Source organism: Ictidomys tridecemlineatus, chromosome 4, assembly GCF_052094955.1.
Source record: "Ictidomys tridecemlineatus isolate mIctTri1 chromosome 4, mIctTri1.hap1, whole genome shotgun sequence".
In the NCBI taxonomy this organism is placed as follows: domain Eukaryota; kingdom Metazoa; phylum Chordata; class Mammalia; order Rodentia; family Sciuridae; genus Ictidomys; species Ictidomys tridecemlineatus.
In genome coordinates, this window is record NC_135480.1 from 66,908,687 (window position 1) to 66,925,873 (window position 17,187).

Genomic DNA, 17,187 nt, shown 5'->3' on the forward strand with positions numbered 1-17,187 from the left:
GTTTTTACCTTCACGTCTGCTTTTGATGCTACCTTCAACCTGCCCAGCTCGTTGGGGAAGAGAGAGAGGTATGTGTTGCCTGGGGAAACTCACTTCCAAATCTTGGCTGGGGTTTTGGCATGCTAATGATACAACTTATCATGAACGAAATTAATTTTATTCTATAATTCTGCAAAACATGAAAGAAAGAAAACAAAGTAAAAAGGACATACTTTTTTAAAAAGGACATCAAACTGGATAAATATTTGTAGCATGGAAGATAGGAGAAGGTTATTATCCATCCAATAGTGAACCTATGCAAATGATCAGGAAAAGCATTTAGTACTCTGCCCCAAAATAAATTGGTAAAGAGAGGGGCCAGTTATGCAAGAAGTGTGTTGATTGAATACACACATGGAAAAAATGTTCAGTTTCTCTAGTAATCAAAGAAATAAAAATTACAGCAAAAAAACCCTTTATACCTACTTAGTAAGCTTATTTTTTTCTTTCAAATTTAAAAGATTGGAGATGAATTGAAAGATTATCATCTTTAGAGGTAGTCATTGAAGATACTTATTTAGCACCTACTATATACTAGCCACACTGTCAAATATACTGGGTGAATAAACAGACATGATCTCTAGCTGCAGGGCCTTATATCAGGGCACCCACTTTCTTTCTAGCTTGGAAAGTTGTTTTAACACCTCCCAGTTTTCTATTTCCTAACTTGTGAAATAGGGATCATGAGACCTACTTGAGGGCAGTTGTGACATGTAGAAAGCTTCTCCACATTTGCTAACACTTTTGATTCACCCAGCTCTGAGACTTAAGTAAGGCAGGGAACATTAGCCCTGTACACAATTCAAGGTGGAACCCAAAACTCAGAAGAGGTGAGTTACTGGCCCAAGGTTACACAGCCAAGGGCTTCAACCCAGTGGTTTAGGGTTTCAGGTCATGCTTTCTGTTGAGGCAGGAGCATATAGGGGACATGAACAGAGGCTGCAGACTGGCAATAGGTGAAAAAAGAGGGCCAGCGGGGGGCTGAATATGCAAGGTGGGGAAATTTTTTAGGCTCAGGAACCCTACATCCGTGGCCCCCAGCTTGAGCCCCTCCACTTCCTGACTCCCAAACCCAAGATACACTGACCCCATCTGCATTCGCAAAGAAAAGGAGTGGGTTTGCCATTTCTCTCATAGATGATTAGAAGAGCAGGAGGTAGCAGCTGGCCTGTTTATGATCAGCTCCTACTGGGCCCTCCGGTAGGGCACTCTGGATAGGCTGAAGCAGGGAGGCAGGAGTGGCTGAGCACATCCCAGATGATTTGCTCTCGGATTGTGCCAACATTCAAGCCATGTTGTGACAGCAATAGACATAGAATAAAAAGGGACTTCTCTGAGTGTGACCCTTATGCTCGAGCAGTGTTTAGGAGAATAAAAGTGTTGATCAGGTACAACCCCAGTCACCCAGAAAAGGAGGTTCATCCGTGAACTGGCTGGAGGGTGGAAAGGAACAAAAGCTCACCAGGGGGCGCAAGTGAGGCCGGGTGGAAGAGCTCTCTGCTCATCTGCTCCCTGGATTAAGCCCCCAGGGGCATCCCACTGCCAACAGCAATTCAAGGCTCCTCAAGATTTGGCCTCTACACTTGCAGCAAGCACCCTTCCCTCTAACCTCGACAGGTATTTGAAGTTCGTCAAACTTCAATGCAGGGTCAGGCTTTTGTGTGTGCACAGTGGCCCCGCCCCAGCCACCTCCTCCAGAAGCCTCCACCAAGGCTGCCAGGCCGGGTAGGACACCCTTCCTAGGGTTGCCTTCCACCTGAGCAGATGTTTGGTTATTTATCTCTTCAACACTACAGATTGGACCATTTCTTATCTAAGTTTGCATTCATCTCAAGTCCAGCATGAAACCTGACCCAGCAAACATATACATTCTACAAATACTTACTGGATGAATGGAAGGTTAGACAGCTTGTTGGTTGGATGGATAAAATAAATGTTTTGCAAGTCTCGCCCATAACTGTGTGGGAGATGGGAACGGAAAGGGAGATATAAAGGTCTCTGGAGAAACTAGTGCAGTGGTCTGGATGATGGTGGAGGTAGGAGGTGGGAAGGAGGCAGGAATTGGAGCCATGTTGGTAGACTGACTTAATTGAACTTGGTAAATGCTGGGAGGAAAGGTCAAGGGATGTTGGGAGGAGGCTGACCCCCAGCTCTGGACAGGGCACAGTGTATGTATTTAGGCAAGACAGGGACCCAGGTGTCGCTTCACATTGGTGGGGGGTGTGAGTAGGGAAAGGAGATGGTGAGTCTGGCTTAATCAGGGAGGAAGCAGGTCTGCAGGCTGACAGGCCTCTAGCCTGTGTTCTCACTGAATCTCCAGGTGGCCCTTTGTGAAACTTCAGTGGACAAAGCTTGATTAAGATGGCCCAAAGACAGGGTCCACATGAGTAAGCAGAAGGCTCTTCTGACTCAGCTTGGGTATGGAGCTTTTGGTGAGCAGGAAGGAAGGGGCTCTCTCAATATGACTGAACCGAGGAACTGGACACCTCTGAAAGTTCCTCCCTCATGGCATTGACAAGAGAGCACATAGTCAGCTCTGCATGGGACGCACCCCAAAGGGGGCTCTTCAGTGTAGTACAAAGAGCACAGCCTTTGAAGTTGGGCAGACCTGGGTTCAAATCCTCAGTGGCCTCAGGATCAGTGGCCTTCCTTTCTCTGAGCCTGTTTCCTCATCTGTAAAATGAGGTCTACAGCAGCCATTGTAAATGTCAATTTAAATAAGCTCGCCTATGCTTGGTGCTTTCTTCCCTCAGATCTTCTTTCCCTGTGAACTCTGTTCATCATTAGAGCAACGGGGAGAGAATGGTGATAAAGAAGCTGGACTTGTGGCACACGCCTACTATCCCAGAGACTCGGGAGGCTGAAGCAGCAGGATGGCAAGGTCAAGACCAGCCTCAGTATCTTAGCAGCAACTTAGTGAGATTTTGTCTCAAAATGAAAACTAAAATGGACTGGGGATGTAACTCCATGGGAAAGTGCCTTAGGGTTAAATCCCTAGTACTAAGGGGGAGAAAAAAAAAGACTGTCATGTATTTATTGGATACTTGCTGTGTGCTGGGTACCCTGAAAGTTAGGAGAAAGAAAAAAAAAAAAAAGAAAGAGAAGGTTTCTTCCTCTATGCATTTAAAATGGACCACAGAGTGCTATGTGCGTGCACTTCCTGTAAAGGCTGTTCTTCACTGTGGCTGGCAGCCCTTGGGAGATCCACTGCATGGGCTAAGCTCAGCTTGCTCACTGGTTCAGATCAGGTCTACTCTCCCCTGCACACAGGGTTCTGCTCAGGCTGAGCCATCACTTAAAGGAAAGCAGGGGCCTGGCAGACACTCAGGAAACCTCCGCATGCTCCCTCCCTCCACCCCTGCAGAGAGCACCATTCCTGGGCTTTCTCAGAGGCTCCTTTCTGTTTTCTCATTTGAACACTTAATGGGTTTCACCCTCTTAAGTGACACCTGGTGGAATGTAATTATGCACATAATTGCTACGTGGGAATGGAGGTGGGCTTATTTCCCAAAGCTGGTTTTTCCCTTAGGAAAAGAAACAGTGCACCCAGGAAGCCTCGTCCCATATCCGTGACAGTGGAGCATGGGGGGCTTTTCTCCCTAGTGGGAGGGCAGCTGGCCAGGAGGACTGGCAAGGCAAGATGGAAACACCTGCTGCAGCAATAAAGATTTTCCAGAACCGAAGAGCTGGTGTTGGGCTCGGGTAAGCCATGTGGCCTTATCATAATACTAAGAGGAGAAGACCAGAAACCTTCCCAGAGTTCCCCTGGAGAAGCATTCTAATTAAATTCCAAAAGGCAGAGGGGTCCGCTGTAGAGAACCAAGTGTGAGATGTGGGGCTGAGGCCTAGGGACACGGGGACAGTTAGAATTCCTGCGTTCTCCTGGTTGTGTGACCTGATGTGTGGTAGGTAACCAGGATGGGGAAGCTGGGACCTTAACAATAACACTAATGACAATAATCAGCATCAATGGTAATGATCTTGTTAATGAAATTAACAAATTCCAATGGAACTCAGGCCAGGAAAGTTTGGGAAGGCAGAGGAAAGGGAATGGAAAGCCGGAGAAGGAAATGGGAAAGAAGCCATAGCGACAGCCTCTGCATAGATATAAGTACGTGACTCTATGGATATAAAAAAGTATACAAACACACAAACACATATCAAGTTTGTCATGTTCCACACGGAGCACTGGCCTGAGGCTCTGTGGAAATGACCTTTTCCTCTTACTAGCACCCTCCTGTAGGCCCTCTCCCTATTTATTTATTTATTTATTTAGTAATGAGGATTGAACCCAGGGGCACTTTACCACTGAGCTACATCCCCAGTTCTTTTTTTATATTTTTTTAACTTTTATTTTGGGATAGGGTCTTGCTAAATTGCCGAAGCTGGCCTCAACCTTGCAATCCTCTTGCCTCAGCCTCCCAAGTCATTGGGATGGCAGGTTAATGCCACCACATCCAGCCCTCTTCTCATTCGTTCATTTAACTTGCAGAGATTTGTTTGACTCTTTGGATAAGAAGTAGGTACATACAGCAGCTGGGCTCAATGGCCAATACCAGGAATCTCAAGTTCTTGGATGCCTAGGCAGGAGGATCATGAGTTTATAACCAGCCTGAAATTAACAAGATCCTGTCTCAAAATAAAAGAAAAAGGGCTGAATATGTAGCTCAGAAGAAGAGCATGTTTAGGTTCCATCCCCAGAGTCTCTCCATTCCCCCTACACATAGACATAGGTGTCCTTTTGTGTCCCCTTTGTCCCATCCAGCATTGAGTCAGCCCTCAGAATGTGCTTCTACAACAGGATGTGTCTTACTGACCACCAATCATCTGCTGTATCCGTAGCAGACCCCAAATACTCACTCTCTCAACACCCACTTCCACCCCCTCTTGGTCTATGGGGAGGACAACTGTCAAGGACACAGCATCCCTCCTGGTGATCCTGCAGGGCTGTGGAGGCTGAGTGTTCTTGCAGTTGGTGAGTATGCTCAGGTAAATGAGACCTGCCTGCCAGCACACTGGTGGAGGAGTTTGTTGATCTGGACAGAGTGGTGTAGGTTCCACTGTCTAGTTCCTAGACTTCTGAGTCCCAGGAGGGAGGACAAAGGGGATTCCATCACAACAGTCCTATGACGTGCTGGCTGCTCCTTTAGTTCTGTAACATCTAAGCTTGAGCCCCTGGCATTCCTGGAAAGTTTGCAAGCCACCTAATATCCTGTACCAAATCCTTTTCTGTTCCAACTAGCCAGAATAGATTCTGCTGTCTGAACCCAAGATCCTTGACTGAGACAACATCTGTCTGCTCCTAAACTGTAAGCCCCTTAAGAGTAGAGATTCTTACATAGTTATCTTTCCTGTGCTCAAAACATACCCTGTGCCTGGGAGACGGCTCCTGACCTGTTGCAGGTGTAGAGCCAGGCACCTCTGCAGGCCCCGTCCCCCAGGGCCAGATGAGTGTCTGCTGTTCTGCTAATGCTTGGAAAATCAGATTACCTGGCTTATTAAAATTTTGCATAAAGTAAGCATCAACAAATAGCTTTCAAGTATGGGTTGAGTGGATTTGTTATCAGAAAAGCAAAAGACTGGTGCACAAATTGAAATGTGTTTTGTGGGCTCCAAGGCTTTTTTTTTGTTTCCTGCTTGGCTGGCCCCCAGCAGTGTTGCAGAAAGCTGAGGGACCTCCAGATAATCAAAGTTCGCTAACTGTACATACTGTGAGCAATTCCTTTCAGACCCCTTCCTGTCCAGATGTACAAAGAGAACAGCAAAAGGAAATAAATTCAATGCTTCCTCGCTACGCCCACTAAACTGCTAAATCTCAGCAGTTCTGAATCATCAAACCTTGCATTTCTCATTAACTGCCCCTCATATGCAGCATTTTTAATTAAGCTGGGAGCACTGCTATACTAATTATGTTATGATATTAGTCCCTGCAGACTAATATGCAGCTAACAGTTTGGGAGGGCTGTCTAGATCGTATTGCTCTACCTACCTGAAAAGAAACATTTCCTTGAAAGCTCTCCCTGACCTGGGGACTCAGAGGATAGTTAATTTTATGGGTCGACTTGACTTGGCTGAAGGTACCCGGATAGCTGATAAAACACTTTGGGTGTGTCCATGAGTGTGTTTCTGGAGGAGATGAGCACTGAATCTGCAGACTAAGTAAACACTGTCATCATCAATGTCCCTATCAATGTGAGTGGGCATCATCCAGTCCCATGAGGACCTGAACAGAACAAAAAGCAGAGGAAGAGTGAATTTGTTCTCTGCTTCATGTGAGAGAGCTATCCTCTCCTGTCCTCAAACACCAGTGATATCTTTTCTCAGGTCCTTGGGTGGACTGCAACTACATAACTGGCTTTCCTGGGCCTCCTGGCAGACTGCAGATGGTGGGACTTCTCAGCCTCCATAATTGTGTGAATCAATGCTTCATAAAGGATCTCTTCACATCTCTCTCTATTGGTTCCATTTCTCTGTATAATGGTGACTAATATAGGACTCAAGAGTTGGTTATCAGGTGAGCACTCTCTCTGCAGGGGCAGCTCTGCTCCTACCAGCATCGGATCCCATCAAGCCACAGGTGAAATGTCACAGGGTCATATTTTATGTTTCCTCTGCATCCCCACCTAGCCCTGGGTTCATAGGAGGTGCTCAGGTAACACTTTCACAGCAGATGAGCCTTGAAAACTCCTACTGAAGAAACACAGCTGAGCGCCTGCAATGTCTGCTTTTTATCAAACGCATGGCTCTGCTCCATGAAAAACACTTCCAAAGAAGGGAAAGGAAGTCATATTTGCTGCTGCATTTTCTGAGTCAGGCACTTTCAAAATACATGTGCTCACTTAATTCTCCCAAGTATCCTTTGAGACAGATGTTATCATTCTCATTTTATAGAGAAGAAAACTGAGGTTCGGAGAGGCTAATCACAGAGTGTGGGACAAACTTAGGAGGTAGCAAAGACCTAGATGTGTTGACTCTAGTGCCTTTGTACTGACCAGGACACGGAGCACTCGTTAACTCTGGTAGGAGGGTGCATTGCTAGGGTCTGTGCATCACAGAGCAAAGGGAGCTAACCGACATTGAACAATAATGATCACCATGACAGTGCAGTCACCAACATCCACTCAACACTTGCTATTCCTGGGATCCTGCTAAAGGCTTCACATGTCCCATCCTCACCTTAGCCTGGAAAACTGGGCATCCTTATCCCCATCCCAAGAATGAGGACATGACAGTGCAGTCACCAACATCCACTCAACACTTGCTATTTCTGGGATCCTGCTAAAGGCTTCACATGTCCCATCCTCACCTTAGCCTGGAAAACTGGGCATCCTTATCCCCATCCCAAGAATGAGGAAACTAAGGCTCTGAGTGCTCAGGTATAAAGAGAGTAATGGCCAAGCCCAGAGCTAAGGTTCTGTAGGACTTTGGATAAGTCACTTCAGAACTCTCTAGTTTCCTCCTTTGTAAAAATAAGAACACCTAACACTATTGCCATGATCACATGAGCAGAAGTCTGTGATATTGTGCTTTATAAATGCAAGACACTGATGGGAACAAAAGGCTGTGGTCGCCAAGTACTCTGTGGAAGACTGCCTGAGTTCCAATCCTAGATTTGCTATGTGACCATGGGAGAGGCACTCTCTAGCCTGGCTTTCCTCCGTTTCCTTATCTTTCAGATCGAGTGACAATACCACCTATTTCACAGTGTTGTTGTAAGGATTGAATGGACCACTATATGTAGAACATAGTATTGCTGCAGATAGCCCACAGAGAATAACAGTGCTTTTGCAGACTGGACATTTCCATGAAATGGACCCTATTCTAACTCTGGCCAGGCAACTTGCAAATCCATCCCTTAAATGTATGAATCCATCCCTTAAATGTGAAAGGCCTAATTAGAACAAATTTTTAAAAAATGAAAAACAAAACAACAACAACAACAAAATATGAAAGGCTAGCTGTAACCATGGCAGATACATCAAATCCATCACGGGCCAGCACCTCCAGAAAGCACACGTGGACCATTCAGTCTTACCGTGACTAGTTCCTTGGCTGAATTCCTACTGAAACTGAGATTCAGAGAGATTTAGTATCATACCCAAGATCACACAACTAGTTAAGGATTTAAACTCAGACCTTCTGATCCCAACGATTGTCTACTATGTAACCCACATAGAAATTCTGTTCCTTGAGACTTAGACACCATTAAACCCTCTTAACTTGAGAACTGTTTAAAACAAATAATTCCATCAAAACATTTTTAAACATGCTCCTTGCCTATAGCATCATTTTTCTTTTTCTTTTTAAAAATTTTTCTTTGAGTCACTTACATTTTCTCAGAAAATCGCCTGTCTCACAGAGATTTTCAAACTCGTTCGAGTACCTACAATAGCTCATTGTATTATTATGATTTTATATCACATCAGTTTGCTTTATTTCCTTTCTTATTTATTAGCCCTTTTCATTTTAACATCAGATGTTTTCCACTATTACCTCCATTTTACAGCCTACAGTGCCAGAAGCAGCTTATACAAGCAAAGTGGTATTAAAATACTGGCCATAGTGATGCTGACTGGCTAGAAATCAGAGTGTATCTTTAAGGGAAAACTCTTTGCGGGGGTTAGGGGAGAGCAGCAATAATGAGCCTGTTTGGACATGAAATGGGAGGTCTTCAGGATTTAGGCAAAGAAGAGTTATATTTTTCTATTGAGAAAGCCATGGATGTGTCCAACAGTAGACTGCTGGAAGGGGGGACTGGGGGACACCTAAAAGGAGGATGAGAGGAAAAGAGAGCAGATGCCAAGGTGTCAAGTAGGAAAAGGTGGCAGGGACACTGAGACTATCCTGGGCACTCTGCTTGAAGGGAACATTAAGAGAACTAGTCACTCCAAAGTTGAAGGGGATCCCAGTGAAGAGAGGCTCCCCCTGAATCACATGAGCTACACAAGCAGGTGGAAGGAAGAATGCTTCATGGAGTGTGCTACGCTGTAAAGCAGATTGGATGACACTTTCTTAGGTCCTTGTGGGATTTAGAGTATACACTAAAATGTGGTGCCTTCTTGTAACATCACAAAATGTTACATACCTTGTGCAGAGGGAAGGAAATACCCCGATGTGTCTGCATGTGAGAGAGTGTATGTGTGTGTGTGTGGGGGGGTACTGGGGAGTGAATGCCCAACCACATGCTGGCCCAGGTCCCCTGAGATCAACTGGCACTCAGCTCTCAGCCAGTGGGTGGCAGGACCTCAGAGTTACCCCTGAAAGGCCGAGAGTGGGACCTGGAACTTTGAGATACCCCGTTAGCTCCTCTGCCATCTGGGACAGTGCAGGGTCACTGACTGCCCCGGGCAGCCTGCCTGAATTTCATTTCTGATCCTTGCATTTGGGACCCATCTCAATTAAAATCAGTAAGAAGTCAATTTCACAGTGGTTGGTTTTCTAAGATTCCCCAAAAATGACAAGCTGGAAACAGGCAATCACTTCTTGTAGGAACAGGGGCTTTCCTCCACAGGGATGCCTTATTTATTTATTTTGATTGGATTCTTGTTTGGTAAATAATGTTTATTTCATTTTCCCTCTATTTTCAGAAGCAACGTATGTTCAGGAGGGAAAGACGGCTGTTCCATTTCTTGCTCACTGATGGGCTAATGCTGCTTTTTGTTTCATTGTCTCAAATAAATACCTGGTCCTGATCAGCAATAGTTTCCAAATGTAGACAAAAACCCCAGAAAAGTGGAAAGAAAAGAGAAAAATCGTCCATGGTCGTACTATCCTGAGACCACCACTCTGAACAGTTTTTGCGGGTGCTTTTCCTTCCTGCCATTTCCCCATAATTGCTGCACATGGCTGAGATCAGCCTGCACGTGTGGATTTTACATCCTGCCTTTTGTGCTTGATAGGATGCCATAAACATTTCCCTGTGTCATTAAAAGTTCTGTAAACATCATTTTTAACGGCTACAAAATATTCCCTTCTCTGAATGAACCATAATTTACCTAACCAATTCCCTGAAGTGGAGCATTTAGTGGTTTTCCAATTTTTCCCTGGTAAATAAAGCGGCTATGAACAACCATGTGGACACGTTTTTGTGTGAATTTCAGATTATTTTCTTAGGACAGATTCCCAGAAGTAGAATTACTGGGTCAAAGGATACAGGCGTTTTCAAGGCTCTTGAATCTTATTTCCAAACTACTTTTCTGACTACCAGTGTGCGAGGGCTTCCCTGTGCAGGCGGGCAGCCCCTGATTGGATATATGTTTAAACCATACTCTCCCGGAAGGGAAATAACTGCTTGTCTGGGGCCCGGAGGCTGGGAGTATTTTGTTCCTCTAACTTCCCTTCGGTGGCTGCAGGAGGGAATAGTGGATTTCCGTTCCCCTCACCCCTTCTCTGTCTAGAGACCCACAGTTAGTTCTGGCCTCACTACCTTAGGTATGGGGCACTAAGCCGACTGTGTGCCCCTTGTCACAGATCTGTGACATGGTAGGAGGCAGGAAAGTGGGGAGGAGGTATCTGTGCTGCTGAGGTCATTTTTAGTTCATTTCAGCAATTCATCAAGACTCCTTTTTTAAAGTACCACCATGCACTGGGAAGGCTTAGGAGTGCGTACCTAACAGCTGTACTCAAACACATCCCCATACAGTGGACTCTGGGGTCTATTTTGAATGGTCCTGGAGAAACTCTTTATGATTTGTACTCTAAGGTCACTGGATATGCCCCAATCAGAGGGCAATGCTGGATTTAAACAAAGAAATGAAACACTTCAAAGTGAAAACCACGTGAGCTTTTCCACAGTACAATCAGAGAACTCCAGCAACGTGCTCCAGGGGATATTTAATCATGAGAAAGAGCAGAAACACAAGCAGTGGGAGGGCTGCAAGAATACAGCCCCTGTCACTAGAGAGGGTGAGGGTCCGAGGAGCAAGAGGTCACACGGTCACCAGGGAGAAGCGGGAAGGAAGGTTCTATGCACCTCTGTGAGGCTGGGGCTGTGGGAGACAGATATCCCTCCAACCCTGGTTTCAACCAGGAGTGGGCGCAGAGTTCCCACGCACCAATCCAGGGTCCAGCCAAGAGAATAAGGCTCAGAAGTTATGTGCCCAGCAGAGATCCCTAAGTCCAATGGTGGCTACAATAGTGTTTCTTAAACTTTAATATGAATGGGATTCAACTGGAGGTCTTGCTAAAATATGGATTCTGAATGGCCTGGGGTAGGGCTGAGTGTCTGCATTTCCAACAAGTTGCCAGGCAATGCTGAGGCTGCTGGTACAGAGACTATACTTTGAGTAGAAGGCCCCTTGTACCAGTGGTTCTCAAAGTTTAGCAAGCACCAAAATCTCCTGGAAATCCCCTTCAAACACAAATTGCTAGGTTCAACCCCAGAGCTTGTGACTGAGTAGTATTGGATAGGGCCTCAGAATTTGTGTTTAATGAAGTTCAAGGTGATGCAGCTATTGCCACCACTGCTGCTGCTGACCCAGGACCACCCTTTGAGAATCATTGCCCTACATTATAACCCTACACTCTCTGGGTGGGTGGGGAGCAGTTTCCCCTGCTCAGATGTTGCCCTTTGGGCCTCTCTGTGTTTGGAAGAACATATTAGGCCCTTGGAAGGGTCTGGAATGGGTGTCGCTCTGTCCTAAGATTCTCAGCTTTTAACTGTGGCATTTAGAGGGACAGCATGTGCACGCATGTTATATATGTGTGCATGTGTGTTATATATGTGTACATGTGTGCATGTGGTGGTGGTTAGGGGGTGGGGGTGAAATGACAAGTCTCCAAACCCCTTTTAATCTCCCTCCAGAATCAGGCGGTGATAGGAGAGGCCAGAGGATTTCTGGAGCAGCTTGAGGACTCACCCATAAAAAGCCGCTTTGCAGTACATCAGTTATATTATGTTGTCGAACAGAGCTTCCTGCTTGTTGGGTCTTGGAGTTTAATAAAAAATATATTATGACTCAGTCCAAACTTTACAAAAGTCCTTGGGGAATCTGAAATGAATCATGTTAAGCTCCTGTTATAAAACAAACAGTCATCTCTTTCACAAGCCTGTGTCCCTTGCAGACCTGGGGAGAGGTGGGGGAAGGGAAGTCAGGGAAGAAGACTCATAGCAAGGAGTGTAGTCTTTGCCTGGGACTCTTCTTAGGCAACCAGAGACCTCCAGGCTGAAGGAAGGCAGAGCCCCCAGAGGTGGCTGCCTAGAGAAAAAGTCTTCTATAAAGTGATTTACCCTGTCCCAGCAAAAGGCATCTAGAGGAAGTGAGGCCTTGAAGAGCACCTCCTCCAGCCAGCCTTCCTGGATTTCTCTAGGCAGAAGGACTTTAAACTTCATGGCCCTTTATTGTCAGCTCTGAGTTCAGAAAACTATGTCCTCCTATGACAGCTGTTTACAGTCATGACTGCTTTCCTACTGGACTGAATTTTCTGGGCTGGCTGAATGCAGTATCCCCGCATTCTTAAGTCACTGCAGATTAGCAGGAGAGCCCCACAACTGTTGCTTATTTGACAGCCTTAATAACGTTTCTCAGTCTCCTCATCTCTCTACACACACTGAAGGAGGGAACCTTGTAAGGTGACAGCCAAGATTCCAATAACCAAACCCAAACTAGGAGGCTGATAGGTAGGCACACATCCTTCATGCAGAGTGCTAGCTGGCTGCCCTGCCTGGAAAAGAAGGTGACACAGGGTCCCTGACTGCACCACTTACTATCGGGGGACCTAGGCCAGTCACATCACTTCTCTGTACCTTAGTTTCTTCACCCAAAAATCAGGGGTGATAATGGAACTGGTATCATGGCATTGTTGAACAAGTTAAATCGGATGCCGCATGATAAGCACATAGATCATAATACTTTAAAAAGATGGAAGGAAGAAAGAAAAATAAAAGTATCATGGTAGTGGGGTAGAGGACCTTAAATCTGAAACAGAGAAAGAAAGCAGAGGAAGAGATTAATTCTTTACATAATTTTAGGTGCAAATCCACAGATAAGCACAGAAAGGGCAAAGGGGCCACATTTGTGGGTGCTCAATAAATGTTAGCTAGTATGAAAGACCCTCCTCTATGCTGGGCATGTGCTAAACACACACAAAAAAGTTATTTTATTCTATCTTTATAAGAACCTTGTTAGAGGACTTCTATTTCTCAGATTTTAGAGGCGAAGAAACTGGGGCCTCTCTGAGACTGGCTGATCTACAGCGTAAGTTAATAAAAAGACAAGGCAGTGCACTTTGGAAAATAATTGGGTGTTGTTCAGCAAAGTTGAAGACACCAGGCCTAGGAAGCAGCAATTTCATTCCTAGGTGTAAACAGACAGGCATACCGAGAAGACTTGTACAGAATTTTCCTTAGCACCATCATTTGTTACACTGAAAACATGCCCCCACAATGGTGGAATGGATAATTTCTGGACTCGTTCAATGGAATATCACAAAGGAACAACCTGAACTATGCACACATGGAAAGAATCTGAAGAGCATGGAGTTGAGCAAAGATGGCCAGAAAGGACTACGCATGGTGTGACTTCATTCATAGGAAGTACAGAAACAGGAAAACTCAGTTATATTGTTTGGGTCACAAGGTCGATGTTGAAACAATGAAGAAAAGCAATATGTGGGTGGTGGCCACCCACAGGAGGGGCTGAGGGACAATGAGAGCTTTGTTTCTTGGGAGGGGCTCAAGAAAGCTCCGAGGGCATCATAAATGTCCTGTTTTGATCCTGGGCAGTGGCGACAAGGTGCTCACTTTGCGATTATTTGTTGGACCGGGCAATAGATGTGCATATATTTTTCTGTATGAATATTGTGTTTCACAATGAAAAATTCAAAAGCCACATAACAAAAAGACAAGGCTTCTTCTGTAATGGGGACTCTAGAATATCTCCATCTAATCTGAGACATTTAGGCACCGGGCAGACAGAATTTGGCCAACCAAAAGGGTGGGCTGACTCCAGGCCTCCACTGGAGAGTGGCCCAGAGGCCCTGTCTTTCCTTTCTGACAGCAGAAATCATGGTCATTTCAGCTACTGCTTCCTGAGGACCTGGCTGGTCCAGATCCCGCATTGGGTGTTTATGTTCATTATCCCTAATCCTTACAAAAGCATTGCAATGTAGCCATTAATAATTTATTCCATGGTGGTGGAAATATGCGAATGTGTCTCCCAGCCAGGAAGTGTCAGAGCCAGGATTTAGCCCACATCTGTCCCAGGCGATGCTCTGGTGCCATTTCTATTATACTAAATGTCCCTTTTCCCCACCAGGCTCACATTCTTCAGAAATGTGTTTTAGAACTAAAGGACTGAACTAAGATGAGGGAATTTTCTGGACTCCCAGAGCACTTGAACATTGCCTCAGGTTATGTGTTCCTTCATCTCTGCTTCATAGATAAGTAAACTGAGGTGAAGGGTGATGGCAGCAGAATGGCCTATACCTTGGTCTGGACATGGAAGCCCTGCTTTTCTCCACAGTTTGTCCTCTGGCACCGTATAAAGGCACAGGGTCAAACCTGTTGTCTTGTTGAAGACTGAAGAGCCCCAGATGACAAAGCTCTTCTGGAGCTTGGTGGTGGCCTTCCTAAAAGTGTCAGAGGCCCTGGTAGAACTTCATTAAGTTCCTCTGAGGCTCAGGCCCCTCCAAAAGGAGAGACTCTCATTCTCTTCAGAATTACATGAGGTACCTGTGTAGAGGTACCAAACAAAGTACCTGGCACTCAGTAGGCATTTCATAAGTACGTACTGGTTAACTAATTTTTTACTTAGTGGCCTCTATGACTTGGGAGTTAGAGCAGGGGTCCTGCAAACCTCTCTCTGCTGAGGTCCCACAGTTGTGGGCACTAGAGCAAGGGGAGCCTTCTCTTGATGGCCTGGGACCATGGTTAGAGAATTCCCACCAGGGCTGGAGGACAGCTCTGGAGTGAAGGTAGGAAGCTTCTTTCAGAAGTGTCCTCCTTGCCTGGAGGAAAGCCTACTTTGGGTGTTTCCACTGTAGCTCTAATTCTGTTGCTAAAGTCATTTTGCACATCCTCCCAAGAATTCGAAAATCAAATTCCTGCCCAATCGAGGCAGTGAAAGGATTTTCAAGGAAAAAAAAAAAAAAAAGCACCTTCAAATACTATTTTTAAAAAAACATGCACGCCTTTCTCTTTCTTCCTCCTGCACCTTCACAGAGACCTCTCAGTTATGAAGTGCACTTAACACCATTAATTGCCATGGAAACCACAGCATCTTCCATTGGATGTGGTCAACTTTTTCTGCAGAGGATTTTTCCCTTTCAGCAGAGACTTTGAATAAAGGGCCATTTTTGTTCCTTTTGTGGGAAGACAAGTCTCCCCTCTCTTATCCCATTCCTTCTGATGTGTTTCCTCCCCTGTCGTCCTCTTTGGGACATCAGAAAATGGTTACCAGGTTTCCAGAAAAGTAGGAAAGAAATACAGGAAAAGAGGAAGAAGGTCTGAGTTTCAACCTCATGATGCTACCTGTGGGATCTAGGTTTGTACCCGATCTTCAGCATCATTAACACAACCTTAGTGGCATGCATGACAATTTGTTAATTATAAGCCCCATTTTCTTGAGTGCTTACAACAAAACAATAACTTTTATCTAGTACTTACTATCTGTACAGACTATTCTAAGTGCACCATTTTACAGGTGAGAAAACTGAGGCACAGAAAGATTTCATTCACCTGGTCACAGGCACAGAGCTAGTAAACACAACAGCCAAGATTTGAACATAAGTTCTCTCTAATACCAACCTAGCCCATGCATTTTTTTTTATCATGATTCTAGTCCATCTTTTAAAAGAAATTAGTGTGACCCCTCAGCTAGCAACTGAATCACTAATGAATGACGAAGTCTGTATTTATTAAGCCCCTACTATATGCCAAGTATAGTGCTGGGTGCTATTTCAAATCCATCTCTCCAGCAAATGAAGCCATGTGAAATTCTCCTGAAAAATTGGAATTATGCTCCCTCAACCCCTCTGTAAAACGAATAAACAAAAATCCCTGAGCTACATGAACATATCAAAACATCTATCTGCTTTATTTCAAAACTCTACTCCAACTTTCTTGCTTTCTCAATACACAGTGTTAACAAAAACAAAACAAAACAAAACAAAACAACAACAACAAAAACAACAACAAAGATCCAGCAGATTTTACAACTGCTACTCTCTAGCTCTGTGGCCTTGAGCAATTTACCCAGCTTCTCTTAGCTAGTTTCCCCCATGGTTCCAACAGGAGTAATCTCAGGAAGTGAACTGGAAGACGAAACTAAGAAATGTATGTAAGCTGATTGTCCCCTTAACTGACAGAGTTGGAGCTGAGTAACCAATTCCTGTCTGCATGAGTTGCACCATCATTCATTCATTACTAACACCATTGCTATGCATCAATGACTTCCAATACGATATTTGTGTCTCCACTAATTTTCATCTAAGAAAATACCTAGAAAGGTGGTTGTGAGACTGAGGCAATCTAACCATAGATTTAAGCAAGGCACTAGGCACCAGGCGGGCACAAATGGAATTTGGTTAAGTCAACTTAAGTCTCTTCTGTTGCCACACAGCCATTGTTTCTGTTCGAATTGAGGTAACCTGCCAAGGCTATAGGTAGTGACTTTCTATGTTGCACCTGGGAGTTATCAGACTGCATACTGTTGTCTTAACTAGAAAACAGAATCACACATTCTTGTGCCACTGAAGGCTAACCCCACGGCTCTACATTCCTTTTAGCATCTTTCAAAAGTTCTCCTATAACTTTTGCTCTTCTAATTGAGGATGCCTGTTGTCCCAGAAAATATTGCCTTCTATCAATCTAACATTAGACACAATTAAATTTCTTAATGACATTTGTGATCATTATGCCATGCTTCTAATTGAAAATGAATAATTGAAATTCTAATTATTACAGGAGTCAATAGAAGGCAACTCTAGACAGTAACTTGCTAGGCAGAGCTTAAATTCTCAATTGCTTTTAAAATCCAACAGGTGCCTCGCTAGTCAATTATTCAGTGAACATGTATTTCTGTGGGCAATGTCTTGGGAAGAAGCTTAAAATACAAGGACCCATTAGTGGTTTTTTGAGAAGCTGTAAGTGTTGGGTTCTGGCAATATGGAGGATTAGATGTATGGCTTTCCCTTCCCATCAAACCATCC

The 17,187-nt window shown here is 44.7% G+C and overlaps 1 protein-coding gene and 1 long non-coding RNA gene across 16 annotated transcripts in view; one reads left to right on the top strand and one right to left on the bottom strand.

Annotated features, from left to right (window-relative positions):
* The window catches only part of Tenm4 (teneurin transmembrane protein 4), a 2,824,428-nt gene that overhangs the window by 516,908 nt on the left and 2,290,333 nt on the right, over positions 1-17,187 (bottom strand). The window lies entirely within an intron of this gene.
* On the top strand, positions 5,059-10,108 carry LOC144377145 (uncharacterized). The gene is made up of 2 exons (XR_013437812.1): positions 5,059-6,553; positions 9,627-10,108. It is a non-coding gene; the product is annotated as an uncharacterized LOC144377145 (long non-coding RNA).